The sequence below is a fragment of the Lissotriton vulgaris genome, unplaced genomic scaffold (assembly GCF_964263255.1).
Source record: "Lissotriton vulgaris unplaced genomic scaffold, aLisVul1.2 SCAFFOLD_8159, whole genome shotgun sequence".
Classification (NCBI taxonomy): Eukaryota; Metazoa; Chordata; class Amphibia; order Caudata; family Salamandridae; genus Lissotriton; species Lissotriton vulgaris.
In genome coordinates this window covers 27,347-52,194 of record NW_028247305.1, presented here as the reverse complement: position 1 = coordinate 52,194, position 24,848 = coordinate 27,347, and the positions used below count along the sequence as shown (strand labels likewise).

Sequence of the window (24,848 nt, the reverse complement as noted above, 5' to 3'; positions counted from 1 at the left end):
GCTTTCCTCCAGCAGACGAATTTCCACCGGGAGGGAGTTCCACATAGTTGCGGCTTTGACACAGAAGGAGCGTCCACCAGCACGACAGAGCCTGAAACGAGGGTCCACGGCAAGAGGATAGGCTTTTCCATTCCCATCTGGCCTTTTGGATTTTGGGAACTTGAGCTAGCCCCGTGTTGGCTGATCTCAGATTCCTTTGCAGGAAGTACCAAAGAAATTGTTTCTGCATATCCATGGCTTCCCCGCCACACAGTTCCTTTGGTACAAAGCAGAGTGCCTTAAATTCAACACGTTGTTGGATCGAAAGTCAATGGAGCAGCTTAATACTAGCGGAGATGGAGTGATATTTAGGGATAGTATTTATTCATTTATTTATTTATTTTATAGAGCCCCAAATCACCCCCGAAAGTGGTACCAGGTGTGTGTGGTGTGCAGATTAAGCCCAGCTGTGCCACAAATCATGTGACAATATCCAGTGTCTCTGTTTCTATCTCTTGTCCCTTTCCCTTTCAGGATGCCTGCTCTATAACTCCATGATAATATTGCAGCCTTGGATGTGGGTTTGTTTATGTGTCGAATACATCCTCACGTCTGTCGGATGTGGATTTTCAGGGTGACACTGATCAAGACTTTCGTTGCACTTGTACCTAGGTTCGAAAATGTAATTGAATACATTCATATTGCTCTGTACTACTTACAATGGAGTGAAAGATGGCTTTAATATATGGTCCTCATGTATTTTCCAGGAAAAGTTCTATTGGATTTTCTTTTAGTGTGAAAGGATAAATGCTCGTTTAAAGCGTGGAATGGATTTGACATTTCTTTGGAAATATAAGAAGGGGTAATCCCTGTCTAAGAAACCCATTCCATTAGATAATTGCATAAGATAACCCTTTATAGGCAGTAAATTGTTATCAATAAGAATGCTTCCTACAAATTCAATGACTAATTTCCTACCTGTATAGACAGCAAGAAAAACGTTCTGAATAGTCAAATAAGGGATAACAATGCTGAGTAGTCTCAGATACCTACACTTAAATGAGTACATGTTATTGCTACAGGTGTGTACAGTTTATGCTTTGGCAGGTAGTCACCTCAGACGTTGCTATGGTACACCCTTACAGGTTGTACAATTTTAGTAATGGTGAAGTCACTGAAACATGACATGGTATCGAAAAACAATCCACTGAATTAATTATTTAGCTATATTGAGAAATTTAGAGAGTTGTGGTAGAAGAAACAAAAGTTAAAATAAAACAAAAGAGAGAATGGTGAAAAAGATGTTTACTTTGAGACTGGGACAACCTGTCCCATCTGCCCTTGTGCCCGGAGGCACCGCCACTAGCCGCAGCTGAGAAGGGAATGCGCAAGACTCCAAAAGCGCTTATAGCACCAACATCTGCCTCCCGGAGTGGGACATTTACTATGAGCTGGGGACCACCTGTCCCATTTGCCCTAGCGCCCCGAGGTGGCGCCACTTGATGCAGCTGAGAGGGGGAGGAGCCAGACTCCTCAACTGCTTATATATCGCCAATGACAGCACGGCAGTGCAGGTCGTTTACTTTGAGCCGGGGACCCCCTGTCCTTTCTGCCCTTGCGCTCAGATGCGCCACCCCTCGCCGCAGCTGGCGGCGTGGAGTACACAAGTACTTATAGTGCCAACAACAGCCAAGCGGTGCTGCGGCGGAGAATGTTTAATTTGAGCTGGGGACCACCTGTCCCATCTGCCCTTGCTCCCGGAGGCACCGCTACTTGCCGCAGCTGAGAGGGAGGAGCAAAACACCTTGAATGCTTATAGCGCCAACGACCACCCAGCAGCGCAGGGCACGCACAGGCAGCGCAGGGCACGCACAGGCAGCGCAGGGCACGCACAGGCAGTGCCTGGGCCAAGCCCGGGCCAAGGGCAAGCCCGTTGTAGTGTCATAATAATTATACACGAACAGAGGAAGTGATTTTATATATAAATATTTATTTAAGAGTATAAGTAATGAGCTTGCGGGGAAGGAAGCAGGTCGTGAGGAAGGTCACAGCATTCTCGCGTACAGTGCCACTGACGTCATTTAAGTAGGGAACAAACATTCTAAATGACGTGTGGCTAACAGCCAATAAGAACTGGGCTCCCGCCATGAGAACTAGACCTACAACATCTCCCTTTCTTAAATGAACAGAAATACATCAATGCATGGTCCTCCAAGTGCTGGGAACTATGGGAAAAGTGCAAGACCTAGATAGGATGCCATGACACCTCGATGAACCACGGGGATTGGGGTTAAAAGGCAAAGAGGTGGTGGAGGTAATACAGATGTCACCAAAAGTGTTAGATCCTCAGACAACATTTGAAAAGTGAAATGCACTGCTATTATCTAACCATTTACAGTCTTCACCTTATACTTCAGCTGTTGATTGAAGATAATATTATTTGATATGCTCACATTAACAACAATTGAATGGGTGTAGGTATGCGGAAAGGAATATGTAGGTAAAGAGAATAAAAACACCTATTAAAGGAACACAGAGTTTCTAACGGAACAAGAAAAGGGAATCACAATGATAACAGGTTTATACACTACCTAGAATGTGCTATACATGTTATGCTACAAAGATATCCATAAACAATTCCTATATCACAGGCCTAAGCCAATGTATGACCTAATAACTATCTTATACAAACATTATTTATCGATTGCTGACCCGCAACTGATGATATAATATGTAAATAATGTAATAACGTCTTAAGAACATGGGCTTAACCACGACTATCCCTCTTATAAAAGAAATAATTAACAGTTCATTTCCTATTTCCACTTGAACTCTCAAATATTGGTCCTATAAGTGTAGAATAATAAGTTATCAAGTATGTGGATGGAGGCGTGACTACGAGAGTAACCACGCAGTCTGTCACAGAACCCCAATTACGTCACATAACTACCAATACACAAGAGTGTGGGTGCATGCCAGGCAACCGATGGGAGGAGGGATTGTATAAAACCTACTAGACCCACCAATGACCTGTTACAATTTTACTGACTTAACTGATCTAAACTGGATGTTATAAATCACAACAATATGTTGTAAAGTACTTCTAAACAAACTTAGGAAAACATGTTTCCAGATCTTATACCTTACATAAACAAGAAAAGAGAGAAACTCAGTGGCACTGTCCATAATAGAGTTGTAGAAAACTTAACAGGCCGGTAGTGTGCCACGGAATACGGACTCCGTTTTTGAAGAAGCGATTCTTTCTCTCAATATGTCCAACAGATCTTTCTTGCCAAATTCCTCGACTGGAAGATTAGATATAAACATGTAGTTCATTTGTGTACTCCTTAGTGGAAAAGTACGAGTTTAGGAAGTCCAGAACTGTATCAAATCCAATTAGAGTACTATTCCAACTGCAAATGGAAATACATAAATAGACAGAAATAACTAGGTAAAAACACGTAGATATTCCTTTGTTCTGGTAAAAATTATCTAGTATATCTACGCAGATCACCAATCTTGAGCTTTTATGCTAAAAATAAGGAACACATGGTAACACTTCTTTTTGAAAATATGTACTTAATTCCTTTGGTCGAACCATTGAACAGTGAAAACACTTACACAATAAAATGACAATCCAGCTTCTATTAATAAAAAATATAAGAATATTGTCAGAAATATTAGAACTTTACCTAACATAAATTGGAGCAATAGATCCTGGTTGCAGTATAACATCAAATCAGCAATATCACCACGTGCTACTATATTCTTACCTCTTACGTATCTTCTACTCTTACTGCACGAGAAAAAAATAGGTGTAAGAAAACGTGGACCTAACTCGAAATAATTTCTACGAGATTATTGCAATATACAACTATGAGTATACTCAGATAGTGAGTCAAAAATAGTCAACAAACAACTTATGGCTTTTTTAGAATCAGAAAACATACTTCACCCTACACAATCCGGTTTTAGACCTAATTATTCCACGGAATCTGCTGTTTTATATTCCACGAATGCATCCGCAAGATGGTGGACGAAGGTGAGACAGCGGCGTTGGTCATGCTAGACTTAAGCGCAGCTTTTAATACTGTGCTCCATGCCACGCTGCTGTCCCGACTTTCAGACATTGGAGTGAAAGACCATGCACTGGCGTGGTTTAAGTCTTTTCTCACGCCCCCTTCCCGCCCTACTTATAGCGCTGAACCACGAGCGCTCACCTAGTTCCTGCCTCCTGAGGCGAAAAGCCGGGAGTTGCTGCATTTGTTCTTCTAACCTGTGTTTTTAAAACTGTGTATTTTAAACTCTAGCACTCTAGCACTTTAGGGCGACGTGCAGCGGACCTAGCGCTGTCACGTGACACCCTCTACCGGCTCCCATCGCCGCTGGCCACGCCCACTTCTTGGCCATGCCCCCTTCCCGCCCTACTTATAGCGCTGAACCACGGGCGCTCACCTAGTTCCTGTCTCCTGAGGCGAAAAGCCGGGAGTTGCTGCATTTGTTCTTCTAACCTGTGTTTTTAAAACTGTGTATTTTAAACTCTAGCACTCTAGCACTTTAGGGCGACGTGCAGCGGACCTAGCGCTGTCACGTGACACCCTCTACCGGCTCCCATCGCCGCTGGCCATGCCCACTTCTTGGCCACGCCCCCTTCCCGCCCTAACGGTCTACTATTTAAATGTGCTTCCCCAGAACGCGCAGCGGACGTGCGCAGCGGGTGCGCCGTTTGCGCGTCGAAGGCGCGCCTAAGGCAAGCCCGTCTGCGCCCGTCCGCGACTGTCCGGGGCGAGGGGCACGCCACTCTGCCCCGCTTACCATCTATACCCCGGACCAACTACGCAGTCTCCAGGGACCCTGGCCTATCACAGTCTCTACTTGCTCTCGCATTTCCTCCCTTGGTCTCTCCCCCGCCGCTCCCCCTCGCATCCCCCTTCCTACAGCTGGCCCCTCTCTCTCGCCTTGTAGCATTGTTCCTCCTGCAACCCCTAAAGCCCTCACGGTGTTTTATCTCAACACCCGGTCTGCAGTCGCCCATGCGCATGAACTCTCGGTCCTGCTGGATCTTCATGCCCCGGATCTTCTTTTCCTAATGGAGACCTGGTTCTGCGATGACTCCCTCCCCGCCCTATTATCCACCTTACCGGCCACTTACTATGCCCTTAGGGCTGAACGCCCTACTGGCAGAGCAGGGGGTGGCGTAGCGGTCATCGCACGTGCCGATCTTCCCTTTCAAATTCTATCCCTGCCTGACATCGCGACCACTGAATACCTGGTAATCCGCACCACTTCCACCTCTCCCCCTCTGACCTGTTTTCTCACCTACCGTCCTCCTCAAACCCCCCTACAGTTTCTCCCTGACTTCTTGGATGTTTTGGCCACTATTACAGTCAACAATTCCTCCATTCTGCTTCTTGGCGACTTCAATTTCTGGCCCTCCGACCCTGCTGAATGTCCGTCCTCTAAGGAATTTTCCTATACCCTCCAATCCCTCAACTTCACATCCTATGTTCACTCCCCCACCCACATCAAAGGTCATACGCTTGACCAGATCTGGTCCCTGAACTGCCCTGTGGAATCTCTCTCCATCTCACCCTGCTCCTGGTCTGATCATCACCTGATTTCATTCTCCCTTCCTATTCACCCCCCAGCTAAGCCCCCCCCGCCCTAAAAACACCTGGGTCCGATCATGGGGCCGAGTCAATCCGGAAAACTTCTCCTCCCTTCTTACCTCCTCCCTCCCTTCCCTGCAGGGCCTTTCCACTCTCTCCCAGATTAAGGCCATAGACCAGTGGCTCGCCTTTGGCCGCGATTCCGTCGCCCCGCTCAAGCGCATCTCCTCCAAGCGTGAGAAGGACGCCAATCGGTGGTTCAACGAAGAGCTTAAGGCCACCAAACTAAAAGTACGCCGCGCGGAGCGGGCAAGGAGGAGAAACTATTGCCCCACTCTAAAACTGGAGTATACCACCATCCTTACCCAGTATAAAAAAGACATCCTGGAGGCCAAAACATCACATTTTTCCTCCAAAATCCTAGCCGCAGAAAACCAGTCTAAGGAGATATTCACGATCGTCCACAACCTGGCGTTCTCGGACAGAACCACTCTTAAGCCTGCCCCGTCCGAAGAACTTTGCCACTCCCTCAATAATTATTTTATTCATAAAATCGCTACCATTAAGGCCAACATCCCTCCCCCTTCTCCCTCCTTTGTTGACCCCCAATGTCCCCCTCCCAAGGGTGAACTCACCCCCCTTCCCCCCATCACTAGGGAATCCCTGACCTCTTTAGTTCCCCTGGTCAAATCTGGTTCTCCACTTGATCCCTGTCCTGCCCACATTCTCCGCCATGTCTTTGTTACCTGCCCTGACCCCCCCCCCCTTCATCTCCTCAACAGCTTTCTTGCTCAAGGCGTAGTTCCAAACCCCCTGAAGTCCGTGGTTATTGTGCCTATTTTGAAAAAACCCGGGGCAGACCCTTCTGTCCCTGCCAATTTTCGCCCCATCTCCCTCTTGCCATTTTTGGCTAAGGTGCTCGAGCGCCATGTCACCTGCGCTCTGAGCTCCTTTGTGGAGATGCATGGAGCTCTTGCCCCCTCGCCAGGCTGGCTTCCGCCCCGCACACTCCACGGAGTCCGTTGTCATCTCGGTCCTGGACAACCTCAGGGAGGGCATGGACACCAATCAGCGCCAGGCCCTAGTGCTCCTCGATCTCTCAGCCGCCTTTGATACGGTGGATCACACCATCTTGCTATCCCGTGTCAAGGCGGCGGGGATCGGGGGGACCGCTCTGGTCTGGCTCTCCTCCTTCCTGAGGGACCGCACCCAGGCTGTCCGTCTGGGTGACTTCACAGCGGACGTCCGGAAAGTTCAGTGCGGGGTTCCCCAAGGCTCTTCCCTTTCCACCCTTTTGTTCAATCTGTATGTCGCCCCTCTTATCTTTTCCCTTCAACAGATGGAGGTCGCCGTATTCAATTATGCGGATGACCTCCAGCTTGTTTTCAATCTATCCTCTTCCCCCTCCTCTGTTCTAAACTTTCAATCTGTCATGTTCCATATCAGGGACTGGATGAACCACAATCACCTCAAACTTAATCCCGACAAGACCGAGCTGGTATTGACGGGTGGTTCATCCAGCCCATGGTCTCCTCTCTTCTGGCCCCCCTCCCTTGGCCCCTCTCCTGTACCCTCTTCCTCTGTCAAAACACTAGGCATAAAACTCAATTCTCAACTCACCCTTCACTCCCAGGTTAGCTCTGTGGTATCTTCTTCTTTCCTTTCACTGCGCACTATACGCAGGGTGTCCCGTTTCTTCACTTTCCCCGCCCTTAAGCTCATCATCCTGGCCATGGTGGTGTCCCGCCTGGATTACGGCAAAGCCCTATATGCTGGCATCCCCGCATATAGCCTGCGACGCCTACAGCAGATACAAAACCAGGCGGCCCGCCTGGCCTTTAAACTCCCAAAGTTTCACCACTCCACCCCTCTTCTGAAATCTTTACACTGGCTCCCTGTGCGAGCTAGGGTCCAATTCAAGCTCGCCCCCATCACCTTCTTGGCCGGACTTGGCCTGGCACCGGCGTTCATCTCTTCCGAGATCATTCCATACGTTCCCACCAGGGAACTACGCTCGTCCTCCCAGTCCCTCCTCTTCATCCCACGCTACCGGAGAAAGAAGTGGGGAGGCTCAAAATTCGCCACCCTTGCCCCGACCTTCTAGAACTCCCTTCCCCTTGAACTTCGTTCTATCTCCCTGTACCCGCAATTCCGTAAACACCTCAAGACCTTCCTGTTCACGAAGTACTTTGAATAATACGCCAGCAGCTTCCTCAGCCTTCTAGCCCAGGACCTTGTTAACTATAGCGCCAAGAAACCGCTGGTAGACGTGCGCTCTATAAGTAATTTTAAACTCAAACTCAAAAGATCTTTCCAGATACATTGCCCACCCTTTAAATCATCTTCTCGTGACGTGAGCTATGGGGTTCCACAGGGCTCTAGTTTGAGCCCCACACTGTTCAATATCTATATGGAGCCCCTGGCTCAAGTCGTAGAGAACTTTGGGGTGGGCATTGTCAGCTACGCTGACGACACCCAGCTCATGTTTAAGCTCACTCCAGATAGCGAGAAATCTGCCTCCAATTTCTCTGAATGCATGGCTGCTGTTGCCATGTGGATGGATAACAACTGCCTCCGTCTAAATGGAGATAAAACAGAGGTGTTGGTGGTAGGGAATAAAACCTCAATATGGTCCCAAGCTTGGTGGCCTACAACGCTGGGCGATTTCCCTCGCCCTGTAGAAAAGGTCAAAAATCTAGGGATTATGATTGACTCAGATCTTTCAGGAAAATCCCAAGTCAACAAAATAATAGGCAAATGCATCGGAACGCTAAGAATTCTACGAAAAATCATCGATCTCATCCCTACTGAAGCTAGAAAAACCATCGTACATGCGCTCCTAACACCCCATTTGGACTATGGAAATGTTCTCCTATTAGGATTGAACCAAAAACATCTGCACCAGCTTCAATGCATTCAAAATGCTGCCGCTCGCATGGTACTGGGTCTTCCCAGAAGAACATCTTCCAAAGCGGCCTTGTCCAAACTGCATTGGCTCCCTGTTAGGGAAAGAATCAAATTTAAAAGCCTCTGCTACGCCCACAAGATTGCCCATAACAAAGGACCCACCTATCTAAGAAATCTTCTGACTATCCATCGCCCGACCAGAGACCTTAGATCCTCGGGAATGACACAATTCAAACTTCCACAGAGCGAAAATAGGTGGCCGCTCTTTTCGCTACCTTGGAGTAAAACATTGGAATGCCCTCCCTGTTCATTTAAGAATGGAACCTTCGGAGACCCTTTTTAGAGCCAAACTAAAAACCCACCTCTTCCCCCAATAATTCCTTCTGATCTCTTCCGTTCTTTTTTTCCTCTGTGAGTTCTGTTGGCAGTCAGCGCGGGGATACACAGTTGTGCAGCCATGCGCTTTATAAATGTTCTATTATTATTATTATAAATTATTCCTGATGCACTAAATTTATATGGCCATTACCATAACCATTTCAACCCCTATGCAGAAGGGATACAAACAGTGCTATTTACTATGCTCATAAACCCCTAATATGAACAGTGAGCCTTAATGACGATGTGATAAAAATCCTCAATATGATTTTCACCCGTAACTAAAACTGAAACAAAAATGGAACTTATGTATATCATTTAAAACATTGACCCAACTCATTTTGGTTCCAACGTCGCATTTTAGGCTGAAATTCCTATGCAAAATTGCTAAATGACCTTCTTTTCTTTGCATTTTGTACATTCTTTCCCAATAGAAGGAAAACTTACCGCATCAGCAAAATCTTCTGTTTTCAAACAATAGCTCAATACCCATCACCCCAGACAATGTTGGATTTCTACTGACACATAATTGCTTTTGAAATTTGCGCATGAAATAAAATATTAAAACATGAACGTGAATGTTTCTAACTGCCAGGTCTCCTAAATCGCATTTTGAGGCTAACTCCTTTACTTTACCAATAAACTCTACCACATTTTCCAAAACTAATCTTTTCGTTACAGCTACGCAGTGTCTATCAAGCATCACGACCCTTTCTTGATTGAATCTCCTAATTAAAATTTTCACCAACACTTGCACATCATTATAAGGTATAATTTGACATGGAACAAGTTTGTATTTTGGTCGGCTTCTAACTAATACCCGGCTGGCCACTACTAAAAACCAAAACAAAATAGTATTTTGTTTGTACAGCATCGAAATACTTACCATTAAAACTTCTATGCAAGTGAGATAAGGACAGAAAATGTAAACTAAATTCGAATTAGACATGCCTAAAGAAATGATTTTACGTTACCTCGCACTCACTTAAAAAAATTCCACGAAATGTCAGTAGCACTCACTTAATAAAGTTCCACGAAATGTCAGTAAAATCTTGTAACCAGTCTAAATGCAGGAAAGCTAAGAAACCAAGATGGCTACTTACGTACACGTGATGACGTAATACGTCTTGCAATACCTTAGCTGTAGAATTACACTGAACACAGAGCGCGATGACGTATCTCTCTCTTCACAGCTGCTTTCTGACAGTTGAACGTTAAATAACTGTCACCTGTAACGGCAACCTTCTCCTCACACACCCATGAATACGTCTGAAAGTTTCTGACAGCAGTCGTAGAAATTCAGGAATCAAAGAAATTCTCCTCACAATACCAACGACTATTCCTAGAAACACACATATTGCCTTCTTAATGTGAATATTCACATCCCAAAATAAACGAATTCATACGTAACTTGCCTGAAGTAATGGAACTGAAGTCGAAGAAGTTATGAACTGAAGTCGAAGAAGTAATGAACTGAAGTCGAAGAAATTATGTACTGAAATTGAGGAAATTTACGCTGGTTTTCTTTACGTATCACTAGCAAAACCACGTACGAAGAAACTCGTCGAACGTCACGAATCTCCAGAAGTTAGAAACAAGAAAATGGAATAATATTACCACAAGAACTCTTATTTCATTAAAATGAAGTAGCACTAGACTTGCCTTGAAGTTGTCTTGAAAGCAGAAAATATTTTATTTCTCCGCAAGCTCGTCTTTCTTAACTCGCATCCCGTACCCTCGTCGCCATTGTAGTGTCATAATAATTATACACGAACAGAGGAAGTGAATTTATATATAAATATTTATTTAAAAGTATAAGTAATGAGCTTGCAGGGAAGGAAGCAGGTCGTGAGGAAGGTCACAGCATTCTCGCGTACAGTGCCACTGACGTCATTTAAGTAGGGAACAAACATTCTAAATGACGTGTGGCTAACAGCCAATAAGAACTGGGCTCCCGCCATGAGAACTAGACCTACAACACCCGTCTGCACCCATCAGAGCCCGGAAGAAGCTGTGCTGGGCCCCAATAACAATTGTGTGGTTTGTGTGGCATTTTGGAGGCTGGGGAATTTACCTGAGTTTTGCACTCATAAAGCAAGATGGGGAAAAAAAAGATTACTGGGGTGTCACCTGCTCCTTTTTTCGCACACAAGGGCACTTCTATTGACAGAATGTAAGAATGTTAGAAAGGGCAGCGGGCGTTATTAGTATGGAAATTGCGCTCATGGAGAGAAGACTCCCCTTGAATTCCAGGACAAATGTAGACGCATTCCCTGCAGAGGAGCTAGTACCATCCTCTTTGACCTTGTCCCCTCCCTCGATATTTCAATGAGCTCTTTAGAGATGGCTACAGCATTAACTAGAGGCTAATTAGAGGTCACTTCGAGTAGCCCGGGTAAGGTAATTAACTGTAAGAGACTGAAGCAGGGTCTTCGCTCCAAGGCGAAGGAAGCTAGCATGGAAACGGATTGTAGTGAGAGCATGCGGTTTATGGAGAGATGCTTCTTAAAAATGGAAGAACTGCTGCAGAGCCTCCTTTATGTTATTGTTTAGAGGCTATAGAATCACAGCTCTCTCTTTTGCTGACATAGAGCCTCCCCGGACCCCGCCCCGAGTTCTGAGGCTGTAGTTCTTATTGATATACATGGAATATCGGAATCCCAATCCAACATGGGTAGCATGATGAACATGGATGGAGCATGGGGCAACTTCATGTTTAATAACCAGTCTAAATTGCCACCTCAGGGGGTCGCCCCCACTACAGCTCGTAGCCCTGACATGCGTCAGTGTAGTTGCTATCAAGCAGTAGCGGGTCAGGGATGGTTTTGCAGGACTGCAGGATAGGGCTGGCTTAGGTGGAGAGAGTTTGTATATTCTGAGCCAAGTGCATATCAACCTCCTGCCCGCAGCCGGCACGTATGCGTGTGTGCTCGTTGGAGTACCCCCCATGAGAAAATGAGATGAGTCTTATGGGGACTTGTTTAATAAAGTCTTAGGGCCTGGTTTAGATCTTGGTGGATGGGATACTCCATTACAAAGGTGACAGACATCCCGTCCACCGTATTACAAGTGCATGATATCCTATGGTACTTGCAATACGGAGGCCGGGATATCCGTCACGTTTGTGACGTAGAATCCCATCCCCCAAGATCTAGATCAGGACCTCATACTGTTTTTTTTTCCATAGGGGTTTACCGATTTTGTTTATCTGAAGAAGTCTTGATGATTCGGAGGACTAGCTGGATAGGCCAAGGCCCTGCACTAACCAACGGGGACAGTGTCATTGTCAATTTTAGATAAATGCAGCGGTTGCAGTGACATTTCTTTGATGATCAGAGTAAAGTTCACAGGTGATGCTCCATTTTTGTGGTACCAATTGACTTCTTTTATAAGACCTGTTTGATCTGCGAACCAAGGGTTCTGATAATTGTGATAATTGCATCAGCCTACCCCGTGCAGCCTTCAGCCCTTAGCCTCCCTCTGCTTCCTGCTGCTGCTGCCCCCGCGGCCCCTCCCGCTCCCATGCTCTCTCTCCCGATCATGTTACCCACCTCTCAGCTGCCCCGCCCTCCCCCAACCTTTACTTAATGGAAGCCCGTCTGCGCCCATCCACGACCCGACCAGGGCCAGGGACCCTGGATCTCCGTCTTTCCACCGCTATGACTCAGCTGCCCTCCTCGCACTCCGGAAGGAACAACTGCCAGCTGTCCACGCCAAACACCACCCATGGTCAGTTCTCCTGCCGCCACTGCCACCAGACCTTCACCACCGCCCCCGCTGCCAACACCGCGGATGCACTGAGATGCATCCTCCTCAACGTGCGCTCCCTGCACAGACACACCATAGAGATATGGAACCTCCTCGACACCCTCTCACCAAATGTCGCCTTCTTTACAGAAACCTGGACCAACGCCTCCTCCACTGCTAACATCGCCATCCCGGATCCAAAGAAAGGATCACCCCAACCACCCAGGGAAAGGACTCGCCATTGTACACAAAGGCTCCCTCTGCCTCTCCACCTTGAGCAACACCTTCTCCCCCGCTGAACACCTGCCCTTTCTAGGTCCAGACAAGCCCCAGAACCACACTTCGCAGCACCCTCACCTACAGACCCCCGTGCCCCACTCACCACCACCATCATAGACTACAATGCACCCCACGCCATTGCTTCCACGGACTACATACTCATCGGAGACCTCATCTTCCACCTCAACAACCCCAGCGACACCAACTCTACCTCCCTCCTTGGAAACCTCGTCAACATCGGACTGAGACAGCTCGTCACCACACCTACCCACAAGGCGGGACACACCATCAACCCCATATTCGCAGGAGGAAACAACATCCATTTCAGCCACACCATGCAGCCCCCTTGGATGGACCACCACTGCGTGCACTTCCTTGTCAACAAACCCAAGCCGCCCAAACCTGGCAGCGCCCTCTATGAAGGAACTGGAGCAAAGTCAATAAAGATAAGCTCAACTCCACCTTCAACCACGACACCCGCACCACCTCACCCGACACAAACATTGCAGCCAGACAACTGCACAAATGGATCCTCAATTGTGCAGACAAACTCACACTCCTACTCTGCTCTGACAGACAGGGCCCCAGGAAGTCCACTTGGTTCACTACTGACCTCAAAGAAGCCAGACGCTTCTGCAGACGTCGCAAGAAGAACTGGTGGAACAGCAAAACGCCTGAAGACCACACCACCTACAGGACTGCCATGACGGAACACCACCAAAGCATAAAAACCACTAAACGGACTTTCATCCCAAACAGAGTCCTTGCCAACTCCAGCAACACCAAGGAGCTCTTCGAAGTCATCCAGAAATTCACCAAGCCCCCCAGCCAAACCACGGACATTACCTCCTCCCATGACCTCTACGACACGCTCGGATCTTACTTCCATATGAAAATCAAGAACCTCTACGACAACTTAAATGACCAGACACCGGTCTTCGCAGCCACTCCCTTCCACCGTAAATGCCAGCCACCCCACCATCTCCACCTGGACACTGTCCACGACCAGAGACCACCTCGACCATGAAAGGCATCCACCTGGGGGCCCCTGCAGACCCCTGCTCACCACACATCTAACAAATAATCGCCATCGCTCCAGAACAACGATGCACCATCAACACCACCTTCAAGACCGGCATCTTCCCGATGACTGTAAACACGCAGAAGTCAGACCCCTGCTCAAGAAACCTTCAGCAGATCCCACGGACCTCAAGAACTACCGGCCCATCTCACTCCTCCCATTCGCAGCAAAAGTCACTGAGAAGACTGTCAATGCACAACTAACAAGGTTCATCGAAGACAACTCTGCCCTCAAACTCCTCCCAATCCGGATTCCTCAGCAACCACAGCATCGAGACCGCCCTACTCGCCGCTACAGATGACATTCCCTCCCTCCTCGACCAAGGACACTCCACGGCCCTGATCCTGCTCGACCTCTCAGCAGCATTTAACACCATCTCTCACCGCACACTCACCATTTACTCAGCTTCACCAGTATTCAAGGAACAGCCCTCAACTGGATCCGCTTGTTCCTCACTGGCAGAACCCAAACTGCCACCCTTCCTCTCTGAATCCACAGAAATCAACTGCGGAGTCCCCCAGGGATCATCGCTCAGCCCAACCCTCTTCAACATCTGCATGCCCCCCTTCGCCGCCATCGTCAGACAGCACGGCCTCAGCAAAGTATCCTACGCCGACTCATCCTCTCCCTCACCGAAGACCCCACCACCACCAGACTCAACTTCAAGGAAGGAATGCAGGATGTCGCATCCTGGATGAGAAACAGCTGCCTCAAGCTCAATTCAGAGAAGACAGAAGTCCTCCTCCTTGGAACCTCCCCATCTGCTTGGAACAACACCTGGTGACCCACCTCCCTCAGTAGCCCCCCGGACCACGCTCAAAACCTCAGCATACTACTCGACACCTCCCTCTCCATGAACCGACATGTCAATGCTGTCACCACCAGATGCTTCAACACCCTACGCATCCTCTGCAATAGTTTCAAATATATCCCCCCTCCTGAATCAAGGAAGACTGTTACCCACTCACTCACAACCAGCAGACTGGACTACGGAAATGCCTTCTACGCCGGGATCAACAAGTCTCTCCTCTGCAAGCTCCAGACAATACAGAACACCACAGCCAGACTCGTCCTAGGCATCCCTCGACACGAACACATCACCCAACATCTACAGGACCTCCACTGGCTCCCTGTCGAGAAGAGAGTCACTTTCAGGATACTCACCCACGCCTACAAATACCTCCACAACACCGGACCCCAATACCTGAACGTGAGAATCTCCTTCCACGTACCCAAAAGAAACCTCTGATTCGCCAACCTCAACCTCGCCGAAACCCTGCGCATTCACTGAGCCAGAACAAAAGTAAGAGCTTTCTTCTACATCGCGACCAAGACCTGGAACAAGCTCCTGATCGACATCAGACGCACCCAATCCTTTAAGCTTCTCCAAAAAGACACAAAAGACTTGGCTTTTCGGCTGAATGAAGCTGCCCCCCGAGCCCCCTTCCCAGTGCCTTGAGACCCTCGCAGGTGAGTAGTGTGCTTATAATTCCCTGATTGATTGATTGATTGAGGACATCAGTGAAAAAAGGGGGGGTTGAACACACTATCTAGCGGAGATTAATCTGGTGCATTTGGTCTCAAATTTTAAGAGAGATGACGGAATTTTACCTTCTTATAGATGTAATGGTCGGGCCTGCACCATAGATTACATTTTTATCAGCAGAGATTTTCTTCCATGATCTATTTGGGAGTACAGCGATAAAGACTCAGTGGGGGATCACAATGCACTGATGGCAGGTGGGTATGTTCAAGTCTGCAAGGTTAATCCTCTGTTAACAACTGTTGAGATATCCCATCGTACAAGAGATGGCCTAAAATGTTTATGGTTCTTTAGGGAATATAAGACTACCCTTAGTCTAGTCGTGAATAAATGTCTACCTCCGTTTTGGGGTTGCCTTGCAGAGGAGAGTGAGAAAACACTCCATACCCAGTAAAGCTCCCTATATTTAGGTATTAGAAATTATTTGCTGAGGCCTATTAGATCGGTTTCGAAATGCCCACGATGGTTTGATTATTCCTGCTTAGTGGCTAATTACCGAATAAAATGGGCCCTGGCAACAACTCCTAGAGATTACAAGGGAGATGCTGAGGTAAAGAGATGTTACAAGCTTACTATGCGACACAGGAAGAAATTATTGTGCAAGCAGCAACGGATAATTGTAGTAAAGTATCTTGGAACACAGTTATCAAGATCTGACTGAGAGATGCCCCAACAAATCCATTATCCTAATGTTGCATAGCAGACCAGTCTTGGGTAACACATTTTAGTGCCATTCATCAGGTAGTAGCAGATAAGACCCTTTCTGGAATGACTAAGAGCTTGACCGTGTAATTCCCCTTCATTGCCACTTACCCTATAAGAGGTTGAGGGTGCGTAAAATCATAGTCTTGGACGGAACGCACCAGGCCCAGATGGCGGACCCAAGGACCTTCTTAAAAGTAACTGCGATCTCTGGGGACCCTTTCTTACCAAATTTTTCAATAATGCTCTAAGATTCCAGGCTGCTAGGCGCTGGTGGTTAATGTCCCCATCTTCAAGAAAGGTGATCAGAATCTGCCAAAATGTTATTGCCCCATATCTGTTTTAGATAGCTCAGTTAAAATCTTTGGCAGAGCAACCTTTAAACAATTAAAAGATTGGTCTTGTCAGAATAATATTTGATCTCCTTTCCAATGTGGTTGAGTACCTTGATGGGCACGGTGGAGCAGCGTTTAAATCTACAACTAATTTAAAGTAAAAATACCACTGGTGGATAAGGCCCATTGTACCTAGCATTCATGGATCTGTCCACAGCTTTCGACTCAGTCAACAGGACCGAGCTTTGGTTAAAGCTGCTGGATATGGGTGTTGAGGTCACTCTTGTGAATTTTCTTTATATTTTACACAAAAATGTATCTGCTAAGATGTGATATGGTCCTGCCGGAGAAACTTCAGACACTTTCCTATTAGCCCGAGAAGTGTGGCAGCGGTGCATTTGTATATGTTATATGTTAATAATTTATGGCCCCATTTGGGAGGTGTTACGGCTGATGTACCAACCATTGCAAAAAGTTTGGTTCTGGCATTATTATATGCTGATGATGCTGTTCTAATGGCTAGGACACCGAGCGCTTTGTGGAGCTTAGTGGATGCTTTTGTTTTATCCTTCATGGACAGTATGGATCTATTTACTGACTATGGGGAATCTCACATTATGATGTGTGGACCAGAGAATTGAAATATAGCCACTCCGACAGTTAAGGATAGGTCTACAAGCTGTGTGAGTAATTTTAGTAATCTCAGGGTTACTTTTAACTCGAGTGGTTCCTGGCAGCCACAGCTCAAAATCTCACGCTTGAAGCTGAGAAGGGCTCCTGGGGCCATTGTAACTTAAACACATTCAACCTTTAAGGGCTTAATTTTACCTTTTTTTAATGTATAGTCATCAGTGTATGCTTACAGCCATGCATGGCACCAGGCTATGAGACTATCAAACCACATCTCTTCTGCAGACTGACGAAAACCATACCTGTAGGTGACTTTTTAACCTTCTGCCCTTGAGCTCAAGTGTTATTCTAAACTCTGAATGGAATTTACTGTATATTTCTGAAAGAATCAGGTTGGCCAGGCTCATGTTATGGCTCAGCATATTCCTTATGGGAACAAGCCGTCATCAGAAAACCCTTTGGTTTTGCTTTTTTCGCCCTACACTGGCAGGGTATGCCCAGACGTGGGTCCCTAGCTCACTTTGCCACTGGATTCAAGCTAGCCTGGCTGATGTCGGCTGATTAGCCAGAAACTGGTCCCAGGATGCTTGTTTCCAGTCCAGGGAAGGCATGGCTTCTCAGTTCGGGCTGGACTGTTCCCATATGGCACAGGGTCAGACTGACGTGCATAATGCCATGTCTGAACTGGGGTGGCGGAGTGAACTAAAGAATGGTGATGGATTAAACCCAGATCAGTTGGCTGGGGGTGAGTGCTTGCACTGTTCAACACTCCGTCCATCATCCCCTTTGGTTTTGCTATGGACACCAAAGAACACATGCAGGCCTGTGGCAAAAACTAAGCACACTGACTACAAAATTGCCACTGGCCACATGGCCACCAAGGGCAAAGGCATGGACATCAAAGACCTATTTTGCAGTTGTAAAACCTGTGATTTTGGGAATCGCGGGCTATGAACTGCAGACTAGTTTTGCAAATAGCACCCATTGTTTCTATTTTGCTGCCTTTTCAGCCAAAAAAGCAGGGAACGTCGCTGTGTGAAGCTTCTTACAAGTTTCAATGCACAAGCGGAATATCTACCACAATATTTAAATCGCCATGGGCCCAATGTGCTAAACACTTTTGTTATCCATTCAAAATCACAATTAGGAGAAGCGAAAGAGCCACACCCTCTGAAATCCAAGCCAGTCTCCGAAATCCAAGTCCCAATGGTATAGATCAAACGCAGTATCAATAGTTTGTGACAGCAATTGTGGTTGTGAACCATTGATCAGTTACCAACACTTCAAATAAGTTTGCAACTGATTTGCAAAGTGGAAAGTGCCCAGGTACAGCTGATCACTGCCTGTCCTCCCTGTGTATTCACAAACAGTTTTTTTGTAAAGCTGAACTGGTTTCTTTGCGAACAAGGGCTGCTTTAAAGAATCTTGTTTTGCTGGTCGTTTGTCCCATCCAGGCCTGTCAGGTTGCACTAATTGACTATCTCCAACTACAATGCCTGATATTTAGTCACGGCCAAAGTGTAGTTGTGCATAAGCTGCAAGAGGGCCATAAAAACAATGTATATGTGGGCACAAAGTGGATTTGATCACCCATAAGGACAACTTAAAGATCATGGCATGAAGGCTGATATTGTTGCCCTGCATCTTTGTAGAACACAATGCAAAACATATTTTTTATACCTCCCACCTGGTTAATAATTCACCTTCTCACAGCTGGGTACATTTTTATTCTGTTTTCGTACCTTCTCACCCTCAAACTTTTGGAATTATCTTGATAATACATTGCAACACGTCATATGTTTGACTTTGTCTGACCCCCATGCCCTCTGTCTCTTAACTGGACGGCTGTGGGACTGATGACTGCTGCAGCCTCCAGCATCCCTGGGTCATGGTGATGCAGAAGCCCTGCTAAAGGGCATTACGCCTCCAGCCATTCCTCCACCTCTGTCAGTGACCTCATCTCAGTCTGAGTCAGTGCTTCGTAGCTTTGCAGGACTTAAGCTTCTCAGTGCCTTATTAGTACAGAAATGAAGTTCATACTAAGATCTGATGTCACAAAACCTTTTATATTGATTTCAACAGGTTTGTTGGAATATATTCTCCTTAATACATTTGAGAAATCTAATGGTGAACAATAACAAATTCCTCCTTTCCCGCATTTTTGTACATCTTGTTCTCTCTCACCATTCACCTCTGACATGTCGAGCTTCAAACTGCCTGCGGAAACCTGTCAAATGTAAATGGGTGGGGGAGGGGGTTATGCATTATGCAGTTCTGTCTCAAACAAACTCAAATGACTACTCTCAAGGCTCCCTGACCAATAGGGTTAAATTATGATGATATTTGATGCACAAATGAATGTATGAATTGATATCTGTCTACTGGCAGACTTCCTTGAGCTGCACCAGGTGAACTTCCGAATGTATGCAGATGATAAACAAATATTAGCTAGTAATCTCTAATTAGCTCTCCACATTTTCCATCTGACTTAGTTCCCTGAGAAATGACTTGTGAAACCATCATGGAAGCACAGACATTACTGCTCAAAAGCTGAAAGTCTTCCTGAACTGTTTTGTCTGATGTCTGGTTGGTGGAAGTGTCATCTCTGTCTGTTTTGGAGAAGCTCCAGTGACACACCTCAGAGCCAGAAGGTGTTCCATAAGACAGAGAACTCGGATCTGAAAACCTGTGAATAGATTCCCTGGTGTTCTTCTGTGACTGAGCTCCTCTCGAAATATGCGTAATGTCCCTGTGCGCCACATGATGACATACCTGGAATACATGTTATGCTTATATAAAATTATTACATCTAAAAAACATGCAAATCCTCATCCACTTAGAAAACTATACAGAGAACCTATTCAATATCACAGTGTTTTTGGTTCTAGTGCTGCAGTCAATGAATAATCTGATGATTCTGAGCTCAATGCATGCCATTTGTCTGGCCTTCTACATCCCCAAAATTCAGAACTGGTGAATTCCTTTCAACATCATCTTCATATCTGCTCCCCAAGTCAACGTTGTTGCAAAGGGCACAAATATACAGCTCTCTTTTCTGGAAAATGTTTCCACACCTTTGCAATGACCAGAGAACTGAATTAATGAGGTCCTTCATGTATGTATGTGTGTAAGAGGTGTAAGAGGTGCAAGCACGAGCCCGACTGAAAGGCAGCAGCACTTTACAGGGTCATAGACAAGGATACAGGCAGTAAGGGATTGGAGAGGGAGCTGCGTCTTGGATGTTCCTACTACCTGAGATGTAGTTTACTATAAAGAGGTGTATCTTCAGCTCTTGCCTCAATTGGAGCATGTTTGGGGAGGTCCCAGTTAATGCCGGGATGTTGTTCCAGATCCATGGTGCACAGATGAAGAAGGCCTGGTGTCTTCTTTTTGCTTTTTTACACAGCCTGAAGGTGCAGACAAGAGCTAGATATGCAAGTGAGCCAGGCATGATGGCTTTTTAGATGATGCATCGAGTTTTAAAGATGGCAATGACTGGCAGTGGAAGCCAGGGGAGTTCCATGTGGGTGGTGGTGATGAGCTCATATTTCTTAAGGCTACTGATGAGGCATCCAGCCCTTGAGTAGGTCACTGAGTCTGGGAGCAGGGCGTTGCCATCATTCATCACAGCAGCATATTCTTTTCACCTCAAGAAACTCACTCACTGGCTCTAGTGACTTCGGAACTGGCCAGATTGTGCTTTAACCTCTATAAGTTGGATCACTTCAAACAGGGCAATAAAACTCTCCACTACCTCCTTGTAGAGGCTAGGAGTAAATTCAAAGTCTTCAATATGCAGAGCATATTGGGACAAAGGTCCTTCATACTTCTCGAAACTGATGGCTCATGATATCCTCAAAAGAGACCTTCGCTCAAGAAGTGCTCATTGGATCAAACAAAGACCCTTAAGAAGAATGAAATACTGTCCTGGGCCGCACTCTGAGACCAATATGCCTGTATCCTCCATTAATAGGGAGAATAAAATCTTCACAAAGATTACAGCCATGAGGATTCGGCAGCTCATATCCAGCCTGGTGCAGAGGACCAGTGAAGCTTCATGCCAAACCGGGGTACCCGGCACTGTATATGCCGGCTGCAGATAAGAGTGGCTAGAACTTGGGAGATACCTGCGCCCTGTGCGCTCCTCCTTATCGCTTTAGAAAAGACATTTCATAACATTGACTGGAGCTTTATGAGGTCGGTCTTGGCCAAGATAGAGCTGGGCCCACTGGGAATGACCTGCTCTTCAGACACCCATTGACACCTCACAGATGTCACACTGGCTCCTGCGTCTCTCAGAGCCTCCACCCTCCTCTCATTGATGGTCACCCACTGCAGGTACTTTTTAGTTTTATCTGGCAGGCAGGTTTCCTGGATCATCTCTTTGTCTCCTAATGAGACAAGGGTCATCACAGCTTGCTCCCCACCCTCACTAGGAACCAACTCCTCCCCCAGCACTACACTAACCAACCCCAATGACGGTGCACCAGTACATGTGATACTTTATGTACAGCTGTAATTACCAAGTCTACATTGCCACTCTTACAACCTTTGAAAGATGAAAGATTGAGTCAACCCTAAGGAATCTGAGCCAATGACCTGAAGATAATATAAGAATAGCGCCAATGAATGCCTTAGTCCCTTAGCTATTTAATAAATAGTTTTCCTTTAATAAAACACTTACTCCCCAGTATCAGAGCACAGATGATAGTTGTTTTAATAGCTTAAAATAGCTATTAAATAATAATGGCCACCTTAAAGCCCTCATTGAGTTGAACAATAACACCAGTGTTTTACAGCTTAATATTATTTGTAGACTACTGAGGCATGACAAATCAGCTCTCCCACGATGCAAACCTGATCTCTCTAGATGCAGCTTGGCATGTAGGATGCATGGTTCTAGATTTTTACATAGGTGCTTTACACAGCCAGGCTATCCCACCATGCCTTTATCTGCAGCCAAATGTGTTAAATGCATGCCCGCAGATATCTGTTGTAGGTGCATAATCCCACCAAGCTATTCCACCTCAGCCTATGGCAGCAGCCAGGCCCACAGGGTGTTGCTCGCATTTCTCTGCAGTTGGTGCATTACCCTCCTGAGTTACCTCACCCAGCATTTGGCAGCAGCCAGACTGCAGGATGCACGCTGACAGATCTCTGCAGTGGGCACATTACACCACCGAGTTATCATGCTGAGCTTCTGGCAGCAGCCAGGATGCATACCGACAGATCTCTACAGTACTGTATGCGCATTACCACCTAGACCTATCCCGTCCATTATCCGGCATCAGCTGGTCCACATGGTGCACTCTAACAGATATCTGTATGTTTTGTAACATATAGCGCTAACTACCCTTATGTGGGGTGCTGAGGTATTTGCCTACCTGGGTAGCATGCTATCTATCTATACTAATATAATGAAAAGAGAGCCCAAACATTTGAGGCGGGTAATCTCAGGAACCACAGCACCAATCACAACACCCAATACAGCGTTGGAAAGGGCAGTTGCAGCAGAAGGACATATGCTATGCAGACGCCCACCATATACATTTAAAGAATCATGCCAGCAAAGTAGTCCCTTGTGGGCGTGTCTGTGTTGTGCTGTGGGCGTGTGCTCGGGCGTGACAAACGCTGAGGGCGTGTGGTACGTTCCGCCCTTCAAATACCCCTGTACCCCAAACCCCAAACCTACCCCTGAACCCTAAAAATACCCCTATACCCCAAAACCCAAACCTAGCCCTGAACCCTAAAAATACCCCTGTACCCCAAAACCCATACCTATCCCAAAACCCTAAAACTACCCCTGTACCCCGTAACCCAAAACTATATATGAACCCTTAAAATACCCAAACACCCCAAAACATATACCTCAGTACCCCAAAACATATACCCCTATACCCATACTTACCTTATCCAAACATTTAAAAAAAACATGCTTTTATCATTCATGCATTTACAACGAATTTGGTTGAAATGTATGCGTGGTAAAAGCATTTAAAATGTAATGCCATGCGTTATAATGGCATTGCGGAGTCATGGTACTTTCGTAATGAAAGTACCATGAAGGAGTCTTGGTATGCGGGAAGAAAGTTGCGGAATAATGGGTGTTTACCCTCCCCCAGTAAGTACATTGGTGGCACGGCGGCCCACATCTCCAGCAACATACTCATATTTTTTCACCAGTCTCTCTCATTGATGGCCAGCACCGACATACACTTTTAGACACACCTCCCGCCACAATTTCTAGAATTGCGAACTTTAGAGCTGGGGAGCTACGTTCGAATCTCAGCATCAGCTCAACATCCTGTGATTCTAGGCACATTGCTTTGTCTTCCCGTGCCTACCACAAATTAATGTGTTCTTCTGTAATGTAAATTGTGCTCATGCCATGTTGTCGAGTTCGCGCTATATAATATTGCAAAGAAAAATAAAGTAGGGAAACTCGAGTTCACACACTACTGAACGCGCACTCTTAAGTGCATCAGCAGTGCACTGGGAATCAGAGCCTTTCACAGGCCTGTCACAGATAAGAAATGCTATCAAAACGAAATCCTACAAAACAATACACTACTGGCCGGCAGCAATTCATACCCGGACAACGTCAGGACGGGCTGCTAGTACCGTATAAAGTGTGTGGTTGGAAATGTTTTGTATTTGTTTTGATTCTATGTGGGAGGGATTCCATGTTATGAGTGATGGCCATTGAGGTGCAGTTATCATGTTATGAAATGCAGCACTTAGCAGCATGATGGATGAAAAATTGTGGGAGATAACATGGCATCTTTGCACATATCTGCAGCTCCCTTTATGGCACTTCCTATGATCATTGTCCACTAAGCTGGAATGTCCATACCAAGAATTTTTGTTGAAAGTTTATGATCATGAACAGGCATAGGTTGGACGGAGAGACACTGGGAAGAGCTGCTGAGATAGACTTTTTTACTTTGTTGCCTTCGATACGGTTGATCACCGTATCCTTATCCAACGCCTCAGCAGTTTAGGAGTCTCGGGCTCAGCCCTGGCATGGCTAAAATCCTTCATAGACAACAGAACCTTCCAGGTCTCTGAAGGCAGCATGCGCTCCAAAACTATCCCTCTCCAGTGTGGCGAGCCACAGGGCTCATCCCTGAGCCCGACACTGTTTAATGCTTACATGTCCCCACTGGAAGACATCGTCACCCCTTTTGGGATTAAACTGATCACCTATGCAGACGACACACAATTGGTTGTCTCACTTAACCAATCAGACCAATGCTCCGTGAACCTTCGATCCTGTCTTTCAGAAATCTTCGGCTGGATGAACAAATCCCTCCTTAAATTGGACGGAGATAAAAAGGAGCTTATGCTACTGGGACACAAGACTACATCTATCCTTAACTCCATGTGGCCCACATGTATGGGAGCAATTCCCCTCCCAAAAAGTGAAATTAAAAGTCTTGGAGTATGGCTCGACCAAGATCTCTCTCTCAGAACCCAAGCAAAGAAAACTGCTGGCGTGTGCTTTGGCCTACTCCATACTGCACGGAAAATCCTTCCTCTCTTACCTCCCCCCTCCAGAAAACTCCTCATACAGGGCCTCATCCTCTCTAGGTTGGATTATAGCAATGCCCTATATCTAGGTGCCCCAGAAACCACCATGAATAAACTACAACTTATTC

General features: G+C 46.4%; 1 long non-coding RNA gene across 1 annotated transcript; it reads right to left on the bottom strand.

Annotated features, from left to right (window-relative positions):
* Positions 1–9,173: 9,173 nt before the first annotated feature.
* On the bottom strand, positions 9,174–10,456 carry LOC147665192 (uncharacterized). Its single transcript, XR_015305021.1, has 3 exons — positions 10,348–10,456; positions 9,894–10,302; positions 9,174–9,857 (listed from the first exon to the last, which is right to left on the bottom strand). It is a non-coding gene; the product is annotated as an uncharacterized LOC147665192 (long non-coding RNA).
* Positions 10,457–24,848: the final 14,392 nt, after the last annotated feature.